Genomic DNA, 19,875 nt, shown 5'->3' on the forward strand with positions numbered 1-19,875 from the left:
TTCATTTTAAGTCCCTATAGAGGCTAGAATGTGCAAAATTGTTATATTTGAGTCTCTGCAAGACGAGAGTGAAAGTGTGAGTGTGAGTGTGAGTGTGAGTGTGTTATAACAATTTTCTAAGATTAAAATTGTGATAAGCCCTTTACTACTACAGAGGTTAAAAGAGTCTCTACAGAGATGCAAGTGATGGATCACGGGTGGTCGGATGGATCAAGCTTCTTTTAGAGTAATACATGTCATTAATGAAGAAAACATAAGTTGTTGATAATGCACAAACTGTGAATGGGAGGTATAATTGGATATCTTACCCTTATAATGACATGCATGCCTCATTTTTGGGATTCTTCCCAATGGGATAATCCAACCACCAAGGGAAATATTCCTTCTCCCAATCACTAAGCCCATGATCTTGCATCTAAGAGGGAAAAATGCATCCCTTCCTAGAAGAATCTATCCACCACTCCTCCACAAAATCTGGCATATCCTCATCAATAGAGTGCTCATCATGTAGCTTCACCATTGTGTAGCTAGGTTTTAAAAACTTGATTATCATGTTTTTAGAATATAACTATACCTTTACAACTCATACACACTCATAGGTTTATGAAAACGAGAGATAGAGAGAGAGAGAGAGAGAGAGAGAGAGAGAGAGAGAGAGAGAGAAACACAAGGCATATCTGTAGAGGCATTCAAGATGTTTGGCTTTGAAGGATTTCACCTCTCTTAGAGATGTCGATTGAAAGCTTTTAAGCAAGGCTACATAGAATTCAAGGAATGACAATTCTAAGATCGATCTTTCTTTTGCCATTGCTTCACTTGGTTTTGTTTTTTAGAAACATCTCGTAGCATGATCCATCTTCCAGTATGTTGTCATCTAAACGTACCGCTTCTTTACAACATTGATCGAATGTTTTCGGGTTGGATACAACGAGTGATCAAGTTGTGTAACTTGTTATTCTTTAAGCCATCATGAAACATCTCTTCAATTGAGAATCATTGAAGTTCTCCCATGACTCACATCGTGAGTCCAAGAGTTTTATTTGAAGGATAAAGTCTTTAATGGTTTCATTTGGTTTACGCCGCTCAATCAAATAGAGTTCTTTCGCTACACTCCATTGATCACCTTGTCTTGAAAAGTTGTGGATAAAGACTAACTTTAAGGTTTTGAAGTTGGTCTTGGTCGCCCGGCGGCATCAATGTGATAAACCATCGACTAGCTTTTCCTTCTAAGCGTAGGTTCAACACATGTACCTTGGTAGGGTAGTTTGGATTTCCAAAGAAAGGTTTTTCCGACACAAAATATTTTTAAGAAATAGTAAATTTTTAAATTAAATAATATGAACTTTAAAAATAATATTATTTATCTAATTTCAAAACATAATCCTTTAAAATTGGTGATTTTATATTAATAAGTTATATATATTTTATTATTTAAAATTTTATATTTTCTTTTTCTTTTTTTAAAAATACTAAAAATATACTAAATTAACTTTTTCAAAAATATGTTTTTGAAAAAAATAGGAAGGTGGGAAGGAGGTGCCACGTGTCATAGGCGTGCATGCCACGTGGCATTTTCTTAACATGTGGTACTATTATGGCTGATGTGGCATGCCATGTCAGCAAGTGCGAGGTGGCATGCAAAGGTGGAAAGAAGATGTGGCATTAATGATGACTAGGATGATGAGGTGGAAAGTCAACTAGGTTGACCATGTTGACATGGAGAGTGGAGGTGACAAGGTGCTTATGTGGATCTGATGTGGACATAAAGCGGTATGCATATATAAGATTTGTGTTTACCCAAGCCTCACACATGGCATGATATCTAGGCTTTGAAGTTTACCAAGCCTAGATTTCCAAACCTAACTAGGATTGGTTTTAGACTTGAAAAGAGGAGAGTGGACACAATATGGAAATTTTCACTGGGGAGGATTGAAAATGAACCTTTCCATACTTAAATTAAGCTAAATTTTTTTAATAAATTCATGGTAATAAGTATATTGATCCTTCCTAGAGTTTTTAGATTGAAAGATTCAATATTTAATTTTCTAGAATTAAATTACAATTGATTTAATAGGCCTCTAACAGTCATAACAAATTTTCCAAAGTAAATCTACAAAAATCCAACCGTTAGATTTATAATTTTACCTTAGATCCACATTCTACTTATCTTCCCTAGGTAGATGTGGTGGGAGGACAAAATAGTATGTTTTTTAACAATTCTAATGCCTTTTAAATAATATACAAAATAGTAGAATACATCAAAAATTACTCAATAAATCAAGTTAAGCTCTATGTTATTTGAATTTGTGATATGCAAATTGGAAACATCATATGAGTAATAATGTAAAAGTTATAGGTAATTTACTCACATTCAGTGTACCTATCCAAACCTCCGACAGGGCCTGTATACAATTTTGGTTCCCAAAGAAAAGGGGATTTGCAATTATTGGATATTCGATCAAATTATAGTTTTAGTTGCCCAACTTTGCATATGATGTTTCATTAGAAGACCTTGAAGTGAAACTCCTTGGCTAACTAAGAGAGATTCGCTATTCTTGTTGAAAAAATGCTTGTTTTCAGGCTAAACCCAAGGGCGCCCACTAAACGAAACTAGATAACTTCATCTTGCAAACCACCCAATAATGATTTTGGTTGAGACTGAACTCCCGAGATGTGGCAAGGCTAACAACATTTCTCTCTATAAAGATAAAAATTATTCTAATTGGAATCTGGCTGAGAGGAAACCCCCGACTCAGGCTTAATTTAAAAGATTGGGTGGAGACAGAATGCAAGCCAATGCCACAATCAATGAGCGATTACCTTTGCCTCTCAACAAGGAGGATCTAGAATTGGTTGGACAAAGGCAAGGAGGAAGGATGACTTGCCCGAACTAGTTGAAATTCTTGTTAATTAGATGGGAAAGTATTATGAGAGTGACGATCGAATGCAACCCTTCCAAATTATGGTGCATATGGGATATTAAGCTCTTTCAATCCTTGATGTTTGTGTCAAAGTAAGTATCTTCACTCACGAATCAATGTTGGAAAAATGGAAAAAACTGGCCTTAGAGTATAAAAACCTCATTGAATGGCTAATGGTACCATGTCATGGCCTATGGGAGTTTTGCACAACCTGGAGATGAAAGCCTTCTTGTTCCAATATTGCGATATGTTTGCAGTCATGAGTTTTATTGGGCACATAGATTCATACGATGTGATTCTTGGTAGACCTTTTATGACTGCAACAAAAAGTAAGTTTGCTTTTCAAGTTGGCAAGTGGCCCTGAGGGTGTGGGTTTCATCCTTTTTCTTCTTCATCACTCAATGTTTTTGCAGAGATTTCATATGCCTTTAAGTCATACAATACTGGCCATAGAAGGGGTGCCTGTGAGTCTATGATTTCTTCCAACATTGTTGGAAGAAGGGAGAGATCAAACAAAGACCCGGCTCCCTCATAGATTTATAGCACTCAAAATGAGGAGGTGGATCCAAAAGTCCCATCTCAAACCGAGCAAGGTGACAACATGATGCTCATCTCTGATACAGCCACTGTGGTGTGGATAGGCCACCGAACCACCTACCTCCCTTCGGTAATGATGTTCCAAAGAGAATTTTGGAGGAGGTGATTGAGAGTTTTGTCATAATTCATACCTCTTTGTAGGCTCATGGAGAATTTTCCATAAGGGTTGTTGGTCCCGGGACTAACGGACTTGTAAACATCTTTGAGAAATCAGGTTATAGTGCGTTGGGATGTCCATTTGTAGTCTCCTTCAAGAAACCTGGCCATGATCAAGAAATCATGTTTGAAAATGATTTGAACGAATGGGGGCCATTGTGGAGAGAGGTGAACAAGGAGTTTGAGAAAAATCTTCCACCCGAGTGGGAAGATCTTCGAGGCAAGAAGTTTGTTATTTGGGATGGGAACCGTAGACTCATAACTTGGCTCACAATGATCAATACTCTCGTAAGTTGTTCAAAGCTAGTACTATACTCTTAATTGTGCCCATAATCTTGAGGATTGTCTCTTTACTATTTTTGTGACCTCTTTTCAATTATTAGAGTAATCCATGGTCAACTGGAGGTATTGCAAGGTGAAGTGCCAATTTGTGAATGTGGGTTGGAGAACAGAGGGTTGGAGAACAGAGGGTGAGTTAATGTCAGCCTTGAAAGCTCAAATTGAGTGAGAGACTAGTCTCTTTGTTTTTTGGGATGTTGTGAAGTATAGGCTTTACGATAGCTCTTTGTCTCATATGAGGTTTGCTTTATGTGTACATTATGTTAATAAGAATGCTTTCTTTATGTTTTTGTTGTGTTTTTGCCTTGTGTAGAGTTGGAAGAACAACCGTGAGCACAAATTATGGTCAAAAAATATTCCTTTTTGAAAAACTTGGAATGGCAAACAAGGTCTCTTTAATGAAAGGGTTTCAACCAGAGTGGATGCAATGGAAAGAGCTAGAGCTATCATATGAGAGAAAAGCAAACAAGGACTCTTGGTATAATGCTCTAAATATTTTACTCACACTACTTGTATGGATTGTAAGGAGAATTGTGTATTTAAAACATTATTGGAAGATTCTTGCAAATGTGATTTCACTTTTTATATGGTCTTTGTGGGTCACCATTTTGATATGTAGAGTGAATTTGATGCCTCCCTAGCTAAAGAGCTTATGGAAATAAAGGACCCTACTCTCATAGCAAAAGAGAGGGAGAGCTTGGCTCGTAGTAGCAGAGCCAAGAAGGTGTACAAAGAACGACCATATAAGGTATGTGGCTTGTGATGATATTATGAAGTGGGTGTTGATGAGCTATTTTCTTTTAAAGATGTTGTCCATTGCAAATATGGCAAATGGCCAAGGGTTTATGTTAGATATCCGTAACGCCACTACGGGCGTTACCACGAGAGGGGACGGCCTCTGGCTCACCACCCAGCCATAGAGGAAGAATGAGGATTGCCCCTCATCCCCCAGGCTATATAGTGTGTGGCCTACCGTCCACACTAGCTTGTGACTCCGCATGGGCGTCCTCTCCCACTGAACCCTGGACATGGCCATCCGGTCTGCCGTCGGTCTCACAGGCATTACAGCCTACGTGACATTACCCCCCCTTAAGAAGAGTTTTCGTCCTCGAAAACAAACTGGGGAAACCTTTTGGAAACTGCACTACGGCGTTCCTAGGTTGCCACCTCCTCATCTCTATCTGTCCATTTAACAAGTACCTCCTGGTACACTTTATGTCGGGTTTGTCTGTCACGATACTATAGAATCTTTTCAAATTCACCTTCTGCAAAGGTCACCTTTCTTCGTCCTTTATCCGCATAAGTTTTAGCGCGATCCTGAGCGCTACGAATGCTCTCTCGTGTGGCTCTGAGCATATCATTCATATCTTCAAGGAAATCCTTGACAGATTGAATCTTCTCCTTTTCTAGGCCTACAACCATCGGAGATCTCGGCTGGAATCCATACATTAACATGAATGGTGTAAATCCAGTCGCGCTGAGTGTTTGGAGCTGTTATAGGCAAACTCCAATAAGGGCAAGTACTCTTCCTAATTAGATTGCTTCTTACTAACATAAGAACGCAACATATCCTCTAGAATTTGGTTAACTCTTTCAGTTTGACCATCAGCCTCCGGATGATCTACCGTACTCATACTCAGAGTAGTATCCAACTTTTTGAAGATTTCCCTCCAAAAATGACTGTTGAACTTTCTATCTCTATCCGACACTATATCTGCGGGTAGGCCATATAGCTTGTAGAGATGTTCAATAAAGAGTTTTGCCAACTCTGGCATGTCCCACGTGTCCGGTCGAGCTCGACCGCCGCTACTACGGGCAATCCTACGTGCCATTACAGAATAAAGAGTTTTCGTCCTCGAAAACAAACTAGGGAAGTTATTGGTAAGCAAATGTCTAGTGGTACTCACGCAAGCCGTGATTTGGTATTTCAACCAAAACCCCAAGGCAAATTTCATGCCTTGATTTTGCATCATGTCATTAGCACAGAAGCTAATGTACTGGAGAGCACTCTAGTAGCGCAAGTTCTCAGACTATGCTACTAGATATTTGTAGACTATGCTACCATGTTGCATCACCAACTTGTTAAAACTTCTCCTTGGAAAGCTCTACGGCCATAGGAGAAATAAACTAGAGCCAATCTAATCATGCATCACAAGGATTAGTTCCAAAGTTGAGAGATACTTTCTCTCTTAGAGTAACATCTTTGCACAAGCATATGCTCTAGAATCTTGTTGAGTTTCTAACTACCATCAATCTACGGATGGTTAAACTCCACTCTAACTCAGAGTAAATGTAAGTTTTGAAAATTTCCCTTCAAATATAACAATCAAACTTCCTATCTCTTATGCCATACTATATCTGCTTGCGGGCAGACCATATAGTATGTGGAGATGTTTGATAAAGATTCTTGCACCACTACGGGTGTCTGGAGTTACATCCAATCACTTACAACTCTTTGTTGCTATTACCAGACACATCCCTTCAAGTATTGTCTGGACTCACACAACTATTCGAGTTTATGTGATATTTGAGGATATCCCTCCTTTCCCTCAAGAAAGGTTTTTGTCCTCAAAAACTCTACTCTCAAGCGGACTACGCACTAGTGTCATAGGTCCAAGAACAAATCTAGACTGTGTTTAATATATTTTTATTCATGAGTCCTTCCAAGAAACTTTTAAACATCTTGCAACGAAGATGTGGTATAGTGTCTATGCACATATGGTGGTACTATTGATAAACTGCTTTGCAACAGATCAGTGGTTTCACACTTGTAACAAAGTGCTTCATTGTTGCATATTATTACCCTTCATAAGCAGTTACACACTTATGAATCATTTGGGTGGGTTGTACCATCTATCAAGAAAAATTCCAAACTACTAATAACCACATTATCAATCCACAGATAATGACTGAGCTTGCTGCGAAGCCATAGGTTGCTAGATAATTGATGGTAATTACACAAGCCCAATGTCTCATTACATCATACATTCAATATAAATGCAAACATCATAGTACTTCATGATGATGAACTTAGGAATTTCATCCTATCCCTGTTTGGTGTTGGTAGACTAATGAAAGGTGATTAATGGGAGTATCATGGATCAAGGCTCTGATACTATATTTGTGTTTGCATGATTAGAGCTCATGTTATGGTGGGTGGAAGGTGCCAATGATGTGAGTGTAGGAGTAGAACTTGTGCAAAGAGAGATGGAGGTTCAAGCCATCAAGATAGTACTTTTAGAGAGAGGCATAGAGAGAGAGTAAGAGGGAGAGGGAGAGAAAGATGTGATAGCTAATAATAGAGAGATATTGCATAATGCAACAATGATAATACTTTCACCATGTACAATGATTTATATAAGCACCAAAGTCTCATCTTATGTTCTCTTATTAAGAGGGTGTTCACACACCAGTGGGTGGACACTTAACTAGACTTTAAAATATCCAAAGAAAAATGTGCCTTTTGTCTCTACGTATGTAAGGGCATGAACAAATAAAAAGAGGAAGGATATTGGGTATATTCGTGGGGGCTGCACAATTAAGAAACCCTATGTATCACACCCTATGTATCACGTGTGTTCAAGCGGTATTTAAAAAACCCCTCACCTTTGATTTTTTCATGAATAAAATGGTCCCTTTTTCTCTATGCACTTGTAAGCTTTTTTCAAAATCGATTTTTAAAAAAACCCAAATGTAAATATATTGATGTGAATTTACCTTAACATTTCGAATTAAAAAACCCTTTTCGACGATGAACTCACATGCTATACTTACATATTTTTAGGTGAGAGACTGTGCAATGCAACAATGATTGTATTATGAGAACTGAGCTATGATAATATAGTCACCATGTACAATGCTTTCTATAGGCACCAAGGCGCCATCTTATGTTCTCTTATTTAAGAGGGTGTTCACACACTTACTAGACTTCAAAATATCCAAAGAAAAATGTGCCTTTTTTCTCAACGTGTGTAAGGGCTTGAACAAATAAAAAGAGGAAGGAAATTGGGTATGTCTCACCTACTATCACATCCACTCTCTTTGTGTCTCAACAAACCCAATAAAAAAAGATCCATCGTAAGCCAGAATTCACACCCATGTAGTCTAAACTCTAATATGTTAGCTTTGCAGCAGCAAGCTAAGACTTTGAAGGTTTCCTTGCCCTTCCAAGATAGGATTTAATTCCTTGGGAAGAAGAGTATAAGAAAATATAATCTCAGGTGGAATACTTATCACCCACTACCATGCCTTCCCCTCTCTCTCACACACACTCTAGTCTCCCCCCATCTCTCTCTCTCTCTCTCACACACACACTCTAGTCTCCCCCCATCTCTCTCTCTCTCTCTCTCTTTCTCATGAATTGCATGACGTGAGAAAATCTTAAAACAAGCCTTTGGTCTGTGTGTGTGTAAAGGCACACACTTAGAGAGCTTAGGTTTGTTTCACCCCTACTAGCACATAGACCCCCCCTCTTTCTCTCACCCCTACTAACACATCTCTCTCTCTAAGATTCATAAGAGAAAAGGAAGGCGAGTCACAAATAACTCTCTCTCTCTAAAAGATTCATTTGAGAACAGGCACATTCACACCCGTGTCACATGTGGTCCCAACTTCCACGTCTCCTTCAACTTCGAGTCCTGCGTGGCACGTATGGCCGGCACGTCCGTGGCACGTATGGCCGGCACATCCGTGGCACGTAGACTACAGCGAGCGTCAGGATACAACATAAATCACAAGGTCTTGGCAGGAGACTACGTCAATCACTGTGACGTCCTCCCTTCCGGCAGATCAGATAGCGGGAACGTCGACCGGGTCTGTGGAAGCGGGACTCTTTCTTAGAGCGGATAGGACTGGTTCCTTGGAGAGCGGATGATAAGACTCGTTCTTTCCAGCCAGCGGCGTCGTGCAGCATATAAATACGACGTCAGGCGCATGAGGATCGGCGTAGCCTATTCTTCTGATCATCTATCTCCAATATCACAGCTTTCGCTCCTCATCATCTCCAATATCCCAGCGCGCTCACAGTCCGCAAGCCACAGCTATGGCAGCAGCTAGCAGCTTGCTGCTTCTACTGGCGGTGATGCTCATGTCTCCGCTCATATTAGAAGTGAGGGCCGCGGATGAAGACCCTCTGCAGGACTTCTGTGTGGCGGATAACACCAGCATGATCACCCTCAACGGGTTCGCCTGCAAGCCGGCCGATGAGGTGCAGGACGCCGACTTCAAGTTCACGATGCTTGAGCATCGCGCCAAACCTATCAAAGGGCTGGGCGTGTCCGTCAACCTGGCCAGTGCAGCCAACTTCTTTGCTCTCAACACGCAGGGCCTGTCCATCGCCCGCATCGACTTCGACCCCAAGGGATTAAACCCGCCCCACGTTCATCCCCGCGCCACCGAGGTGCTCTTCCTGGCCGAGGGCACGCTCAAGGTGGGCTTCGTCACCGCCACGCCCAACAATACCCTCTTTGAGCAGACCCTCTCCCCCGGCGATCTCTTTGTCTTCCCTCGTGGCCTTGTGCACTTCCAGCTCAACCCCGACAAGCACCAATCCGCCCTCGCCATCTCCGCCCTCAATAGCCAGAACCCGGGCACCTCGCAACTCGCCGCCGCTCTCTTCGACGCCTACCCACCCCTCCCCGAGGAGGTGCTAGAGATAGCCTTCGGCATCAACAAGGATGAGGTGGAAAGCCTCATTGCCAGCGTCGGCAAAACCCTTTCTTAGCTTGATTAGACGCCGCCAACTTATACACGCACACTCTCGTGACTAAACTAGTTCTCTCTCGTGAATATTTCTTTTGAAATAATGACTCTGTTTTCTTATCTCACGTGATTATTGACAAAAAAAAAAAAAAAACTACATGGGCCATGGCCTCACAAAATTTTATGAATATTGCCCATTGTGTAACTAGGTTTTAAAAACTTGATTATCACGTTTTTAGAATATAACTATACCTTTACAGCTTATACACACACTCATAGGTTTATGAAAAAGAGAGAGAGATTTTGAGAGAGAGAGAGAGAGAGAGAGAGAGAGAGAGAGAGAGAATGTGTTCTTCATAATCAATCGAGATGATTGAGATCTAGATTGAGATTCAAATCAAGACTCTGAGTGAGATCAAGGTCAAGATTGAGGTGTGAGACAAATATTGTGCCTGGTTATATTGTTTGGGAAATTTCATTTTAAGTCCCTACAGAGGCTAGAATGTGCAAAATTGTTATATTTGAGTCTCTGCAAGATGAGAGTGCAAGTGTGAGTGTGAGTGTGTTATAATAATTCTCTAAGATTAAAATTGTGATAAGCTCTCTACTACTACTACAGAGGTTAAAAGAGTCTCTACAGAGATGCGAGTGCAATGCGAGTGATGGATCGCGGGTGGTCGGATGGATCAAGCTTCTTTTAGAGTAATACATGTCATTAATGAAGAAAACATAAGTTGTTGATAATGCACAAACTGTGAATGGGAGGTATAATTGGATATCTTACCCTTACAATGTCATGCCTCATTTTTGGGATTCTCCCCAATGGGATAATCCAACCACCAAGGGCAATATTTCTTCTCCCAATCACTAAGCCCATGATCTTGCATCCAAGAGGGGAAAATGCATCCCTTCCTAGAAGAATCTATCCACTCCTCCACAAAATCTGGCATATCCTCAATAGAGTGCTCATCATGTAGCTTCACTCATTAGGGGACATTTGAACATATTTTGGGACTTTTACTAATGAAAGTAATTAACAGACCAATAGGAATAGAGGATTGTGCACATTTGGTCTCCTTTGAATATAGGGAGGGAGACTAGGCTATAGGGAGGGGGACTAGGCTTTTAGTATTAATAATTATACTTGTCCCTTTAAAAAAGTAGGGGGTTTAGGGTAGGTATGGTCCCACCATTTTCGTGGCTCAAAAAATCCTTAAAATTTTGAAATTTTTGAGATCCCCCCAAAACTCACTTTCCCCCCCAAAAACCCATCTCAAATTTCATTGTAGTCAAAAATTTTATTTTCAAGTCCGCTTTCCCTCTTGAACGTCCAAATCAAACTCTTTCTCCCTTCCTCTTCCATCTTTATCTCATTTGCCCAACCCTAATGAAACCATTAAAGCCCGAAACCCTAAACTTTCTCCTCCATCTTAATCTCCCTCCCTTCTCGGAGCTCCATCTCTTTCATCTTCAAGGCTCCCGTAAAACCCTAGTTTGCACATCATCTTTGATCTCTTTCATTTTTACTCTAACCCTAACCTTTCTATTCTAGCTTCCAAGAAGATATGGCCACACCAAGAAGACTAAAAGACGAGATCGAGGAGATATCCCTGCACAACAAGAAGGACGATGATGGTGCTTGGGTGGGAGAGGCATTTCGTAAGCTCACTTGCGTTTATCTATAGCCTGCTGTAATCGGCCTCACCGAGCTCTACGTCAAAATGTATTGGAGCACCATTGGAAAGGTCGTTTACAAGGCTTCAAGAAGGCAAGCAATGGAAAACTAGTGGCCATGGTACAACATGTTTACAGAGCACGAGATATCCATGTTTGCCAACAAACTCGATTTCCATGCAATTGTAAGTATCGCGGGTAGAAAGGGATATGTGAGATTTTATAACAGAGATGTTTCAATCTAAGTGAACTTTTTTCTTGTTTGCAGATATTTTTCCTTCAAACATGGTAGAGGAGCAGCTATTGGAAAGCCTTACTGGAACATTTCAAGCATTGCATGATGCAGACATTGGTGAGCCAATGTTTTCTTGTAGGTCATTTTGGAGGTTATTCATAGGGTCTTTTAGTAGAGAGAGAAAAAGGAGCGCATCCAATCAGGAAGAAGGCAACGTTACATTGAAAAATAGGTTATTTCTTTTTTCTAAATCCAAAAAATCTTCTTTTTCACCTCAAAATATGCTCTACTTACACTTGATAGTCACTTTTCACACCCGAATGCATTAAACACACCTACACTTTTGTAGGGAGGGAAACTTCTATTCGTATCTATGTATTAAATACACATCTTTGCAAAGGAGGAAAAATTCCCTCCTTCTCAAACTTCCTCTTGGGCTTAAACAATATCTCACGCTCTTTTCATTTCCTCTATCTTCTGCTGCACTCCATTTTCTGAAGCTTTTGCCTTTTGTACTCCATTTCTTCTTGAAAAGATGGGTAGCAAATCTCATTTTATATCATCTCGATTTTGCCCCGCTAATGCCATCATAGATGATTCAATTCCTAGGGCAAGGAGACCAAGATCATCAGTGTTTGCTATACTTGTATCCAACTCTCTCAATGTGCAAAATCAGTGGACTGAAGTTCTAATCACCAAGGGCACATGGTTCCTTATGCAGTCAAGGAAGAGAAGAAAGACAAGCAACAAGAATACATTTAGGGCATCATGGAAAGGAAGAGTGAAAGACTTCAAGATAGAGCCTGGAAGGAAAACCATCAAGGAAGTCCTAGTGCAGCATATATATATATGCATAATGAGCTTGTGCTTGAGAATCCAAATGACATAAAATTACCCTCGCATAGACCAAACTGTAGGTTAATCTATTCCTTGTCAATCTTTCATTTTCTCATAATGGTCTAATGAACTATGTAAACTGTCCACGTCTATGGTTGAAGATGTGTACCCCTTAACTCATATGAGGAGTGGGAGCCAGTTCAGTGCATCATTGGAATTATGAATGTGGTTCACGCACACATTGGTTGGCTACAGTATGAGGGAAGGAGAAACAAAAGCCTTGTAGATGCAGGAATCTTTTTCTATGATCATTTCTATCGTCTGCTAAACAAGAAACACAATCATGGTTTCTTGGAAGAGCTACCTTTGCAAGCTGAGTGGAACTACATGGATTGGCCTATCCCATACCCCTCAGTAAAGGGGTCTGCAAAGAGCAACCTCTTCAAGGATGTGCAACGCTCTCTACGAGGGATCATTCCAACTCATGTCATAAAAATCATTGTTTACCTACCAATTACTATGTTCGCAAAACTTTTTAGCTTATTTTAGGTGAAGATAGCGAGAACCATGCTCGTCCTCGCAAGCAAAGCTTTGGACACATTCCTCTTAGTAAGACTTCTTGATAAGGGATGGCCGAGTAAAGCTTTTGACGATATCCATTGTAACATTGCACTGGAGACAATAGTTACGAAGTACATGATTGCAACTCAAACTTTCATCTTGTCCTTCTGGTATAGCAGGTTATGTTACATCAATGGAGAGTTGGTACCAATGGATCAGGAAGCCGCAAGTGGTGCAATGGATGACAAAGTCATACACATTGAAGTGAGTGATGAAGCTTCAACACTGGTGACAATTGTTTCTATACGAGAGAAATGCAATTTACAACAGCTAAGGAAGGATATTGTCGAAGAATTCTTGCAAGACACACCGGCACACTTTAATTTCATTCACAATGGAAGAAAGGTCCTCCTTAGAAGGGAGCAACTAATACAATGTAAAGAATTGGGTAACACAGTCAAAATCATTCCTACTTGACAATACTCACTCCAATGTACTCTCCTGACATAATTAATCAAGTCTATCTTATTAATGACACTCCTACTTGAGATTACAAATTTGAATGTACTCTTTTAACATAATTAATCAAAAGCCTTTTGTTCGAGGTAGTACTTTTAAAAAACAAGACAATGTATACTATTTTCCAAGACACATTACTTGAGTAAGAATAGAACAGTTGAAGACATTACATTACAAAAAAGCAATTCTCATTACATAATCTTGTACAAAGTCTTTTGATTTGTACAATCCATCTAAATATGGAATCAATTGTTCTTCCAAATAAACATCATCTGCATTACCTTTGAAAGGAAGGGGTGATATCCATGTTCCAATGGGATTATACATAGCCTTCTTAGGGGTATCGTCAATTAATAATGTATTTGTGGGATTATACGAGTGTTGGATAGCCACATAGCGCTTCATAAGTAAGGGCACCCCAAGTTTGTTGGGAAGAAAAATACCTGGGTCAATGTAATAGTGCCCTTGGTCATATACAAAATACAATTTTGTTTCCTCAATCTTAGATTGTCTCAAAACTAGTGTGATAAGAGGCCTCAAATTATGCGTCATCATTGAGAACCAGATGGGCAATCTAAAGTGCTTAGTTACAATGTTGATAAATTAATACAGTTTAGGCCTTAGCATGACATGCATTTCCCCGACTTTGTAATTCCCTGTAACACTTGGTCCAAAGCTCTTGGGCTATCTTTTGAGCAGCAATCCATTAACATCCAAGATGATAAGCCTCCTTAGCATCTGGAACCATTATTGACATGATTCTAATCAATCTGAATATGATTGAAACTTATAATCATTTGTTAAGTGACAAAAACAGCTAATAGAAACAATTCTTAAAATTGAGTTGGTTACATTACATCAGGTAAATTAGGCTTGGGATCTTCATCAAGCTTGGGATCCTCATCAGATTTAGGTTCTTCAATCATTGTTCACCTCCATACTAGGTCCCGGCTCGGCCTTTGCAGTCTACTTCACGTCTCTCTTCTCTTTAGGCTTTGGCTCTACCTCTTCAGCTTGCTCTACCTCATCAGCCTTGGGATGTTCAATGTTAACCTCCACATTGGACATTGGCTCTGCCTCTATGTGCTCAAAGGGCTTTGGCTTACCCCCTACAGCCTGAAGGAGCACCTCGACGCCTGCAGGATCGGGGAATTCGGGCTAGTTCTCCTCAAACATCTTTGTTCTATTCTTTAGTATTAATCGTATCTGGTCACTTTGTATTGCTCCACATAGTTCCTATCAAAAAAACAAAATTCACAATGTCAAACCACAAATCTAGCTAAATCAACGTCCACCCAATGATTCTTCCACTTACCTTGGACATGAAGGGATTCTTGGAGAAGAGACTCTGGAGAATATATTCTGCATGTATCATCGATCTCCATCCACCACAGGAGTGTGAGTCTCCTTGCTTGGGCACTTGAACAGGCTTGACCTCTGATTTGTACAGTTCATAGTCTCCATATAGGGAACCAAGAACATGAAGAAACCTTTTTATACACTTGCATAATATATAAGCTTTCACAATAAGATACATTACCAACTTCAAGGAGCCATAGATACTAGAGAAAGGTGCTTTGAATGTTTACTGACAGGCCTAACTCAGGATGTGACCTTGGTACTGAATGAAGAGTCCACACGATTCTCTTATCCAATTCTATAACGGCAAGGCTCCAATGGTTCCTACAAAAGAAGAAATATCTAAGACTAAGGCATCCCCTATCTATTAGATGCATATAACTAAAAAGATAGAGGAGTAACGTACCTTGATTCGTATGGAAAAATTAATACGGTAACCTCCAGCATGTTCAAATAGGTGAACCACTTTTGAATCTCTTGCTAGGAAGTACTCCTTCTTCTTAGCAGTGGTGCCAGCTGAGAGTTAAGAATAAACACCTCAGAATGGCTCTCACGTGGAAGCTGGCACTTTATTAAACTGTAAAAACAAGGGTAACTCATTGAGGAAAAAGGGAAGAACTAACGGAAGGACCATATTATCAGAAAATGCAATTTGCATACCTACTTTAAATAGATGTATAGGATAGTATCTGTGATTTGTGATGTCCTATCCATCAAAGTTCTTACATCCGCGATGTCAAGAGAGAGCTATCGCTCACCATCTTCCATATTCACGAAGACAAAAATTTCCCCTTGCAAGCTCCTTAACATCTCCAGGTTGACTGACTCCAACTCTTCTGTTTCTTTGATGTACTGTTCTTGGAGATTCTTTGGGTTCGTTTCTACTTATTGATCCTTGTCTTTTCTTGCCTTCTGCTCTTCCTCCCATCTAGCCTCCCATTCTGCCCTGGCTCTTGTGTTAATATCATGTGTAATCTCTACAGTTTTTATTTTATCCTGAGGAGCTCTTGCTCTGGTGGAATCATGAGAATGCTTTTCATCTTTGGGTCTATAAGCTCTGCAGGGCCTAGAGGCTTCTCATACCTCCACCTAAGCCTCTTCAGTGTCTCACTATCCTTGGGCATTATAGTCATCCTATGTGTGTGGGCACACACAACACACAGGTCATTGGAACTTGTACTCTATGAGAAAGTCTTCAGCAGCCTCTGATAGACAGAGCAAGGCTGTCCTCTTCCACCTTAGGCTCCAGTTCTCACATTTAGACCTGCACACCCTCTAGAAAGGGAGCTTGGGAACACATAACTCTACACAATTCTGCGCCTTCCTGATCTCCCTCAGAATGTAGAAGTTTTGTGAAAATCTCCTTCCTGTGTAGCTAGGTTTTAAAAACTTGATTATCACGTTTTTAGAATATAAATATACCTTTACAACTTATACACACTCATAGGTTTATGAAAAATAGAGATAGATATTGAGAGAGAGAGAGAGAGAGAGAGAGAGAGAGAGAGAGAACATGTGTTCTTCATAAATCAATCGAGATGATTGAGATCTAGATTGAGATTCAAATCAAGACTCTAAGTGAGATCAAGGTCAAGATTGAGGTTGAGACAAATATTGTGCTTGGTTATATTGTTTGGGAAATTTCATTTTAAGTCCCTATAGAGGCTAGAATGTGCAAAATTGTTATATTTGAGTCTCTGCAAGACGAGAGTGAAAGTGTGAGTGTGAGTGTGAGTGTGAGTGTGTTATAACAATTTTCTAAGATTAAAATTGTGATAAGCCCTTTACTACTACAGAGGTTAAAAGAGTCTCTACAGAGATGCAAGTGATGGATCACGGGTGGTCGGATGGATCAAGCTTCTTTTAGAGTAATACATGTCATTAATGAAGAAAACATAAGTTGTTGATAATGCACAAACTGTGAATGGGAGGTATAATTGGATATCTTACCCTTATAATGACATGCATGCCTCATTTTTGGGATTCTTCCCAATGGGATAATCCAACCACCAAGGGAAATATTCCTTCTCCCAATCACTAAGCCCATGATCTTGCATCTAAGAGGGAAAAATGCATCCCTTCCTAGAAGAATCTATCCACCACTCCTCCACAAAATCTGGCATATCCTCATCAATAGAGTGCTCATCATGTAGCTTCACCATTGTGTAGCTAGGTTTTAAAAACTTGATTATCATGTTTTTAGAATATAACTATACCTTTACAACTCATACACACTCATAGGTTTATGAAAACGAGAGATAGAGAGAGAGAGAGAGAGAGAGAGAGAGAGAGAGAGAGAGAGAGAAACACAAGGCATATCTGTAGAGGCATTCAAGATGTTTGGCTTTGAAGGATTTCACCTCTCTTAGAGATGTCGATTGAAAGCTTTTAAGCAAGGCTACATAGAATTCAAGGAATGACAATTCTAAGATCGATCTTTCTTTTGCCATTGCTTCACTTGGTTTTGTTTTTTAGAAACATCTCGTAGCATGATCCATCTTCCAGTATGTTGTCATCTAAACGTACCGCTTCTTTACAACATTGATCGAATGTTTTCGGGTTGGATACAACGAGTGATCAAGTTGTGTAACTTGTTATTCTTTAAGCCATCATGAAACATCTCTTCAATTGAGAATCATTGAAGTTCTCCCATGACTCACATCGTGAGTCCAAGAGTTTTATTTGAAGGATAAAGTCTTTAATGGTTTCATTTGGTTTACGCCGCTCAATCAAATAGAGTTCTTTCGCTACACTCCATTGATCACCTTGTCTTGAAAAGTTGTGGATAAAGACTAACTTTAAGGTTTTGAAGTTGGTCTTGGTCGCCCGGCGGCATCAATGTGATAAACCATCGACTAGCTTTTCCTTCTAAGCGTAGGTTCAACACATGTACCTTGGTAGGGTAGTTTGGATTTCCAAAGAAAGGTTTTTCCGACACAAAATATTTTTAAGAAATAGTAAATTTTTAAATTAAATAATATGAACTTTAAAAATAATATTATTTATCTAATTTCAAAACATAATCCTTTAAAATTGGTGATTTTATATTAATAAGTTATATATATTTTATTATTTAAAATTTTATATTTTCTTTTTCTTTTTTTAAAAATACTAAAAATATACTAAATTAACTTTTTCAAAAATATGTTTTTGAAAAAAATAGGAAGGTGGGAAGGAGGTGCCACGTGTCATAGGCGTGCATGCCACGTGGCATTTTCTTAACATGTGGTACTATTATGGCTGATGTGGCATGCCATGTCAGCAAGTGCGAGGTGGCATGCAAAGGTGGAAAGAAGATGTGGCATTAATGATGACTAGGATGATGAGGTGGAAAGTCAACTAGGTTGACCATGTTGACATGGAGAGTGGAGGTGACAAGGTGCTTATGTGGATCTGATGTGGACATAAAGCGGTATGCATATATAAGATTTGTGTTTACCCAAGCCTCACACATGGCATGATATCTAGGCTTTGAAGTTTACCAAGCCTAGATTTCCAAACCTAACTAGGATTGGTTTTAGACTTGAAAAGAGGAGAGTGGACACAATATGGAAATTTTCACTGGGGAGGATTGAAAATGAACCTTTCCATACTTAAATTAAGCTAAATTTTTTTAATAAATTCATGGTAATAAGTATATTGATCCTTCCTAGAGTTTTTAGATTGAAAGATTCAATATTTAATTTTCTAGAATTAAATTACAATTGATTTAATAGGCCTCTAACAGTCATAACAAATTTTCCAAAGTAAATCTACAAAAATCCAACCGTTAGATTTATAATTTTACCTTAGATCCACATTCTACTTATCTTCCCTAGGTAGATGTGGTGGGAGGACAAAATAGTATGTTTTTTAACAATTCTAATGCCTTTTAAATAATATACAAAATAGTAGAATACATCAAAAATTACTCAATAAATCAAGTTAAGCTCTATGTTATTTGAATTTGTGATATGCAAATTGGAAACATCATATGAGTAATAATGTAAAAGTTATAGGTAATTTACTCACATTCAGTGTACCTATCCAAACCTCCGACAGGGCCTGTATACAATTTTGGTTCCCAAAGAAAAGGGGATTTGCAATTATTGGATATTCGATCAAATTATAGTTTTAGTTGCCCAACTTTGCATATGATGTTTCATTAGAAGACCTTGAAGTGAAACTCCTTGGCTAACTAAGAGAGATTCGCTATTCTTGTTGAAAAAATGCTTGTTTTCAGGCTAAACCCAAGGGCGCCCACTAAACGAAACTAGATAACTTCATCTTGCAAACCACCCAATAATGATTTTGGTTGAGACTGAACTCCCGAGATGTGGCAAGGCTAACAACATTTCTCTCTATAAAGATAAAAATTATTCTAATTGGAATCTGGCTGAGAGGAAACCCCCGACTCAGGCTTAATTTAAAAGATTGGGTGGAGACAGAATGCAAGCCAATGCCACAATCAATGAGCGATTACCTTTGCCTCTCAACAAGGAGGATCTAGAATTGGTTGGACAAAGGCAAGGAGGAAGGATGACTTGCCCGAACTAGTTGAAATTCTTGTTAATTAGATGGGAAAGTATTATGAGAGTGACGATCGAATGCAACCCTTCCAAATTATGGTGCATATGGGATATTAAGCTCTTTCAATCCTTGATGTTTGTGTCAAAGTAAGTATCTTCACTCACGAATCAATGTTGGAAAAATGGAAAAAACTGGCCTTAGAGTATAAAAACCTCATTGAATGGCTAATGGTACCATGTCATGGCCTATGGGAGTTTTGCACAACCTGGAGATGAAAGCCTTCTTGTTCCAATATTGCGATATGTTTGCAGTCATGAGTTTTATTGGGCACATAGATTCATACGATGTGATTCTTGGTAGACCTTTTATGACTGCAACAAAAAGTAAGTTTGCTTTTCAAGTTGGCAAGTGGCCCTGAGGGTGTGGGTTTCATCCTTTTTCTTCTTCATCACTCAATGTTTTTGCAGA

The 19,875-nt window shown here is 39.4% G+C and overlaps 1 pseudogene; it reads left to right on the forward strand.

Annotated features, from left to right (window-relative positions):
• Positions 1-9,054: 9,054 nt before the first annotated feature.
• LOC147626393 (germin-like protein 8-5 pseudogene) lies at positions 9,055-9,735 on the forward strand (annotated as a pseudogene).
• The last annotated feature ends 10,140 nt before the right edge of the window (positions 9,736-19,875 follow it).

This window comes from Cibotium barometz, chromosome 22 (assembly GCF_041138505.1).
Source record: "Cibotium barometz isolate CiBa-2024 chromosome 22, ASM4113850v1, whole genome shotgun sequence".
In the NCBI taxonomy this organism is placed as follows: domain Eukaryota; kingdom Viridiplantae; phylum Streptophyta; class Polypodiopsida; order Cyatheales; family Cibotiaceae; genus Cibotium; species Cibotium barometz.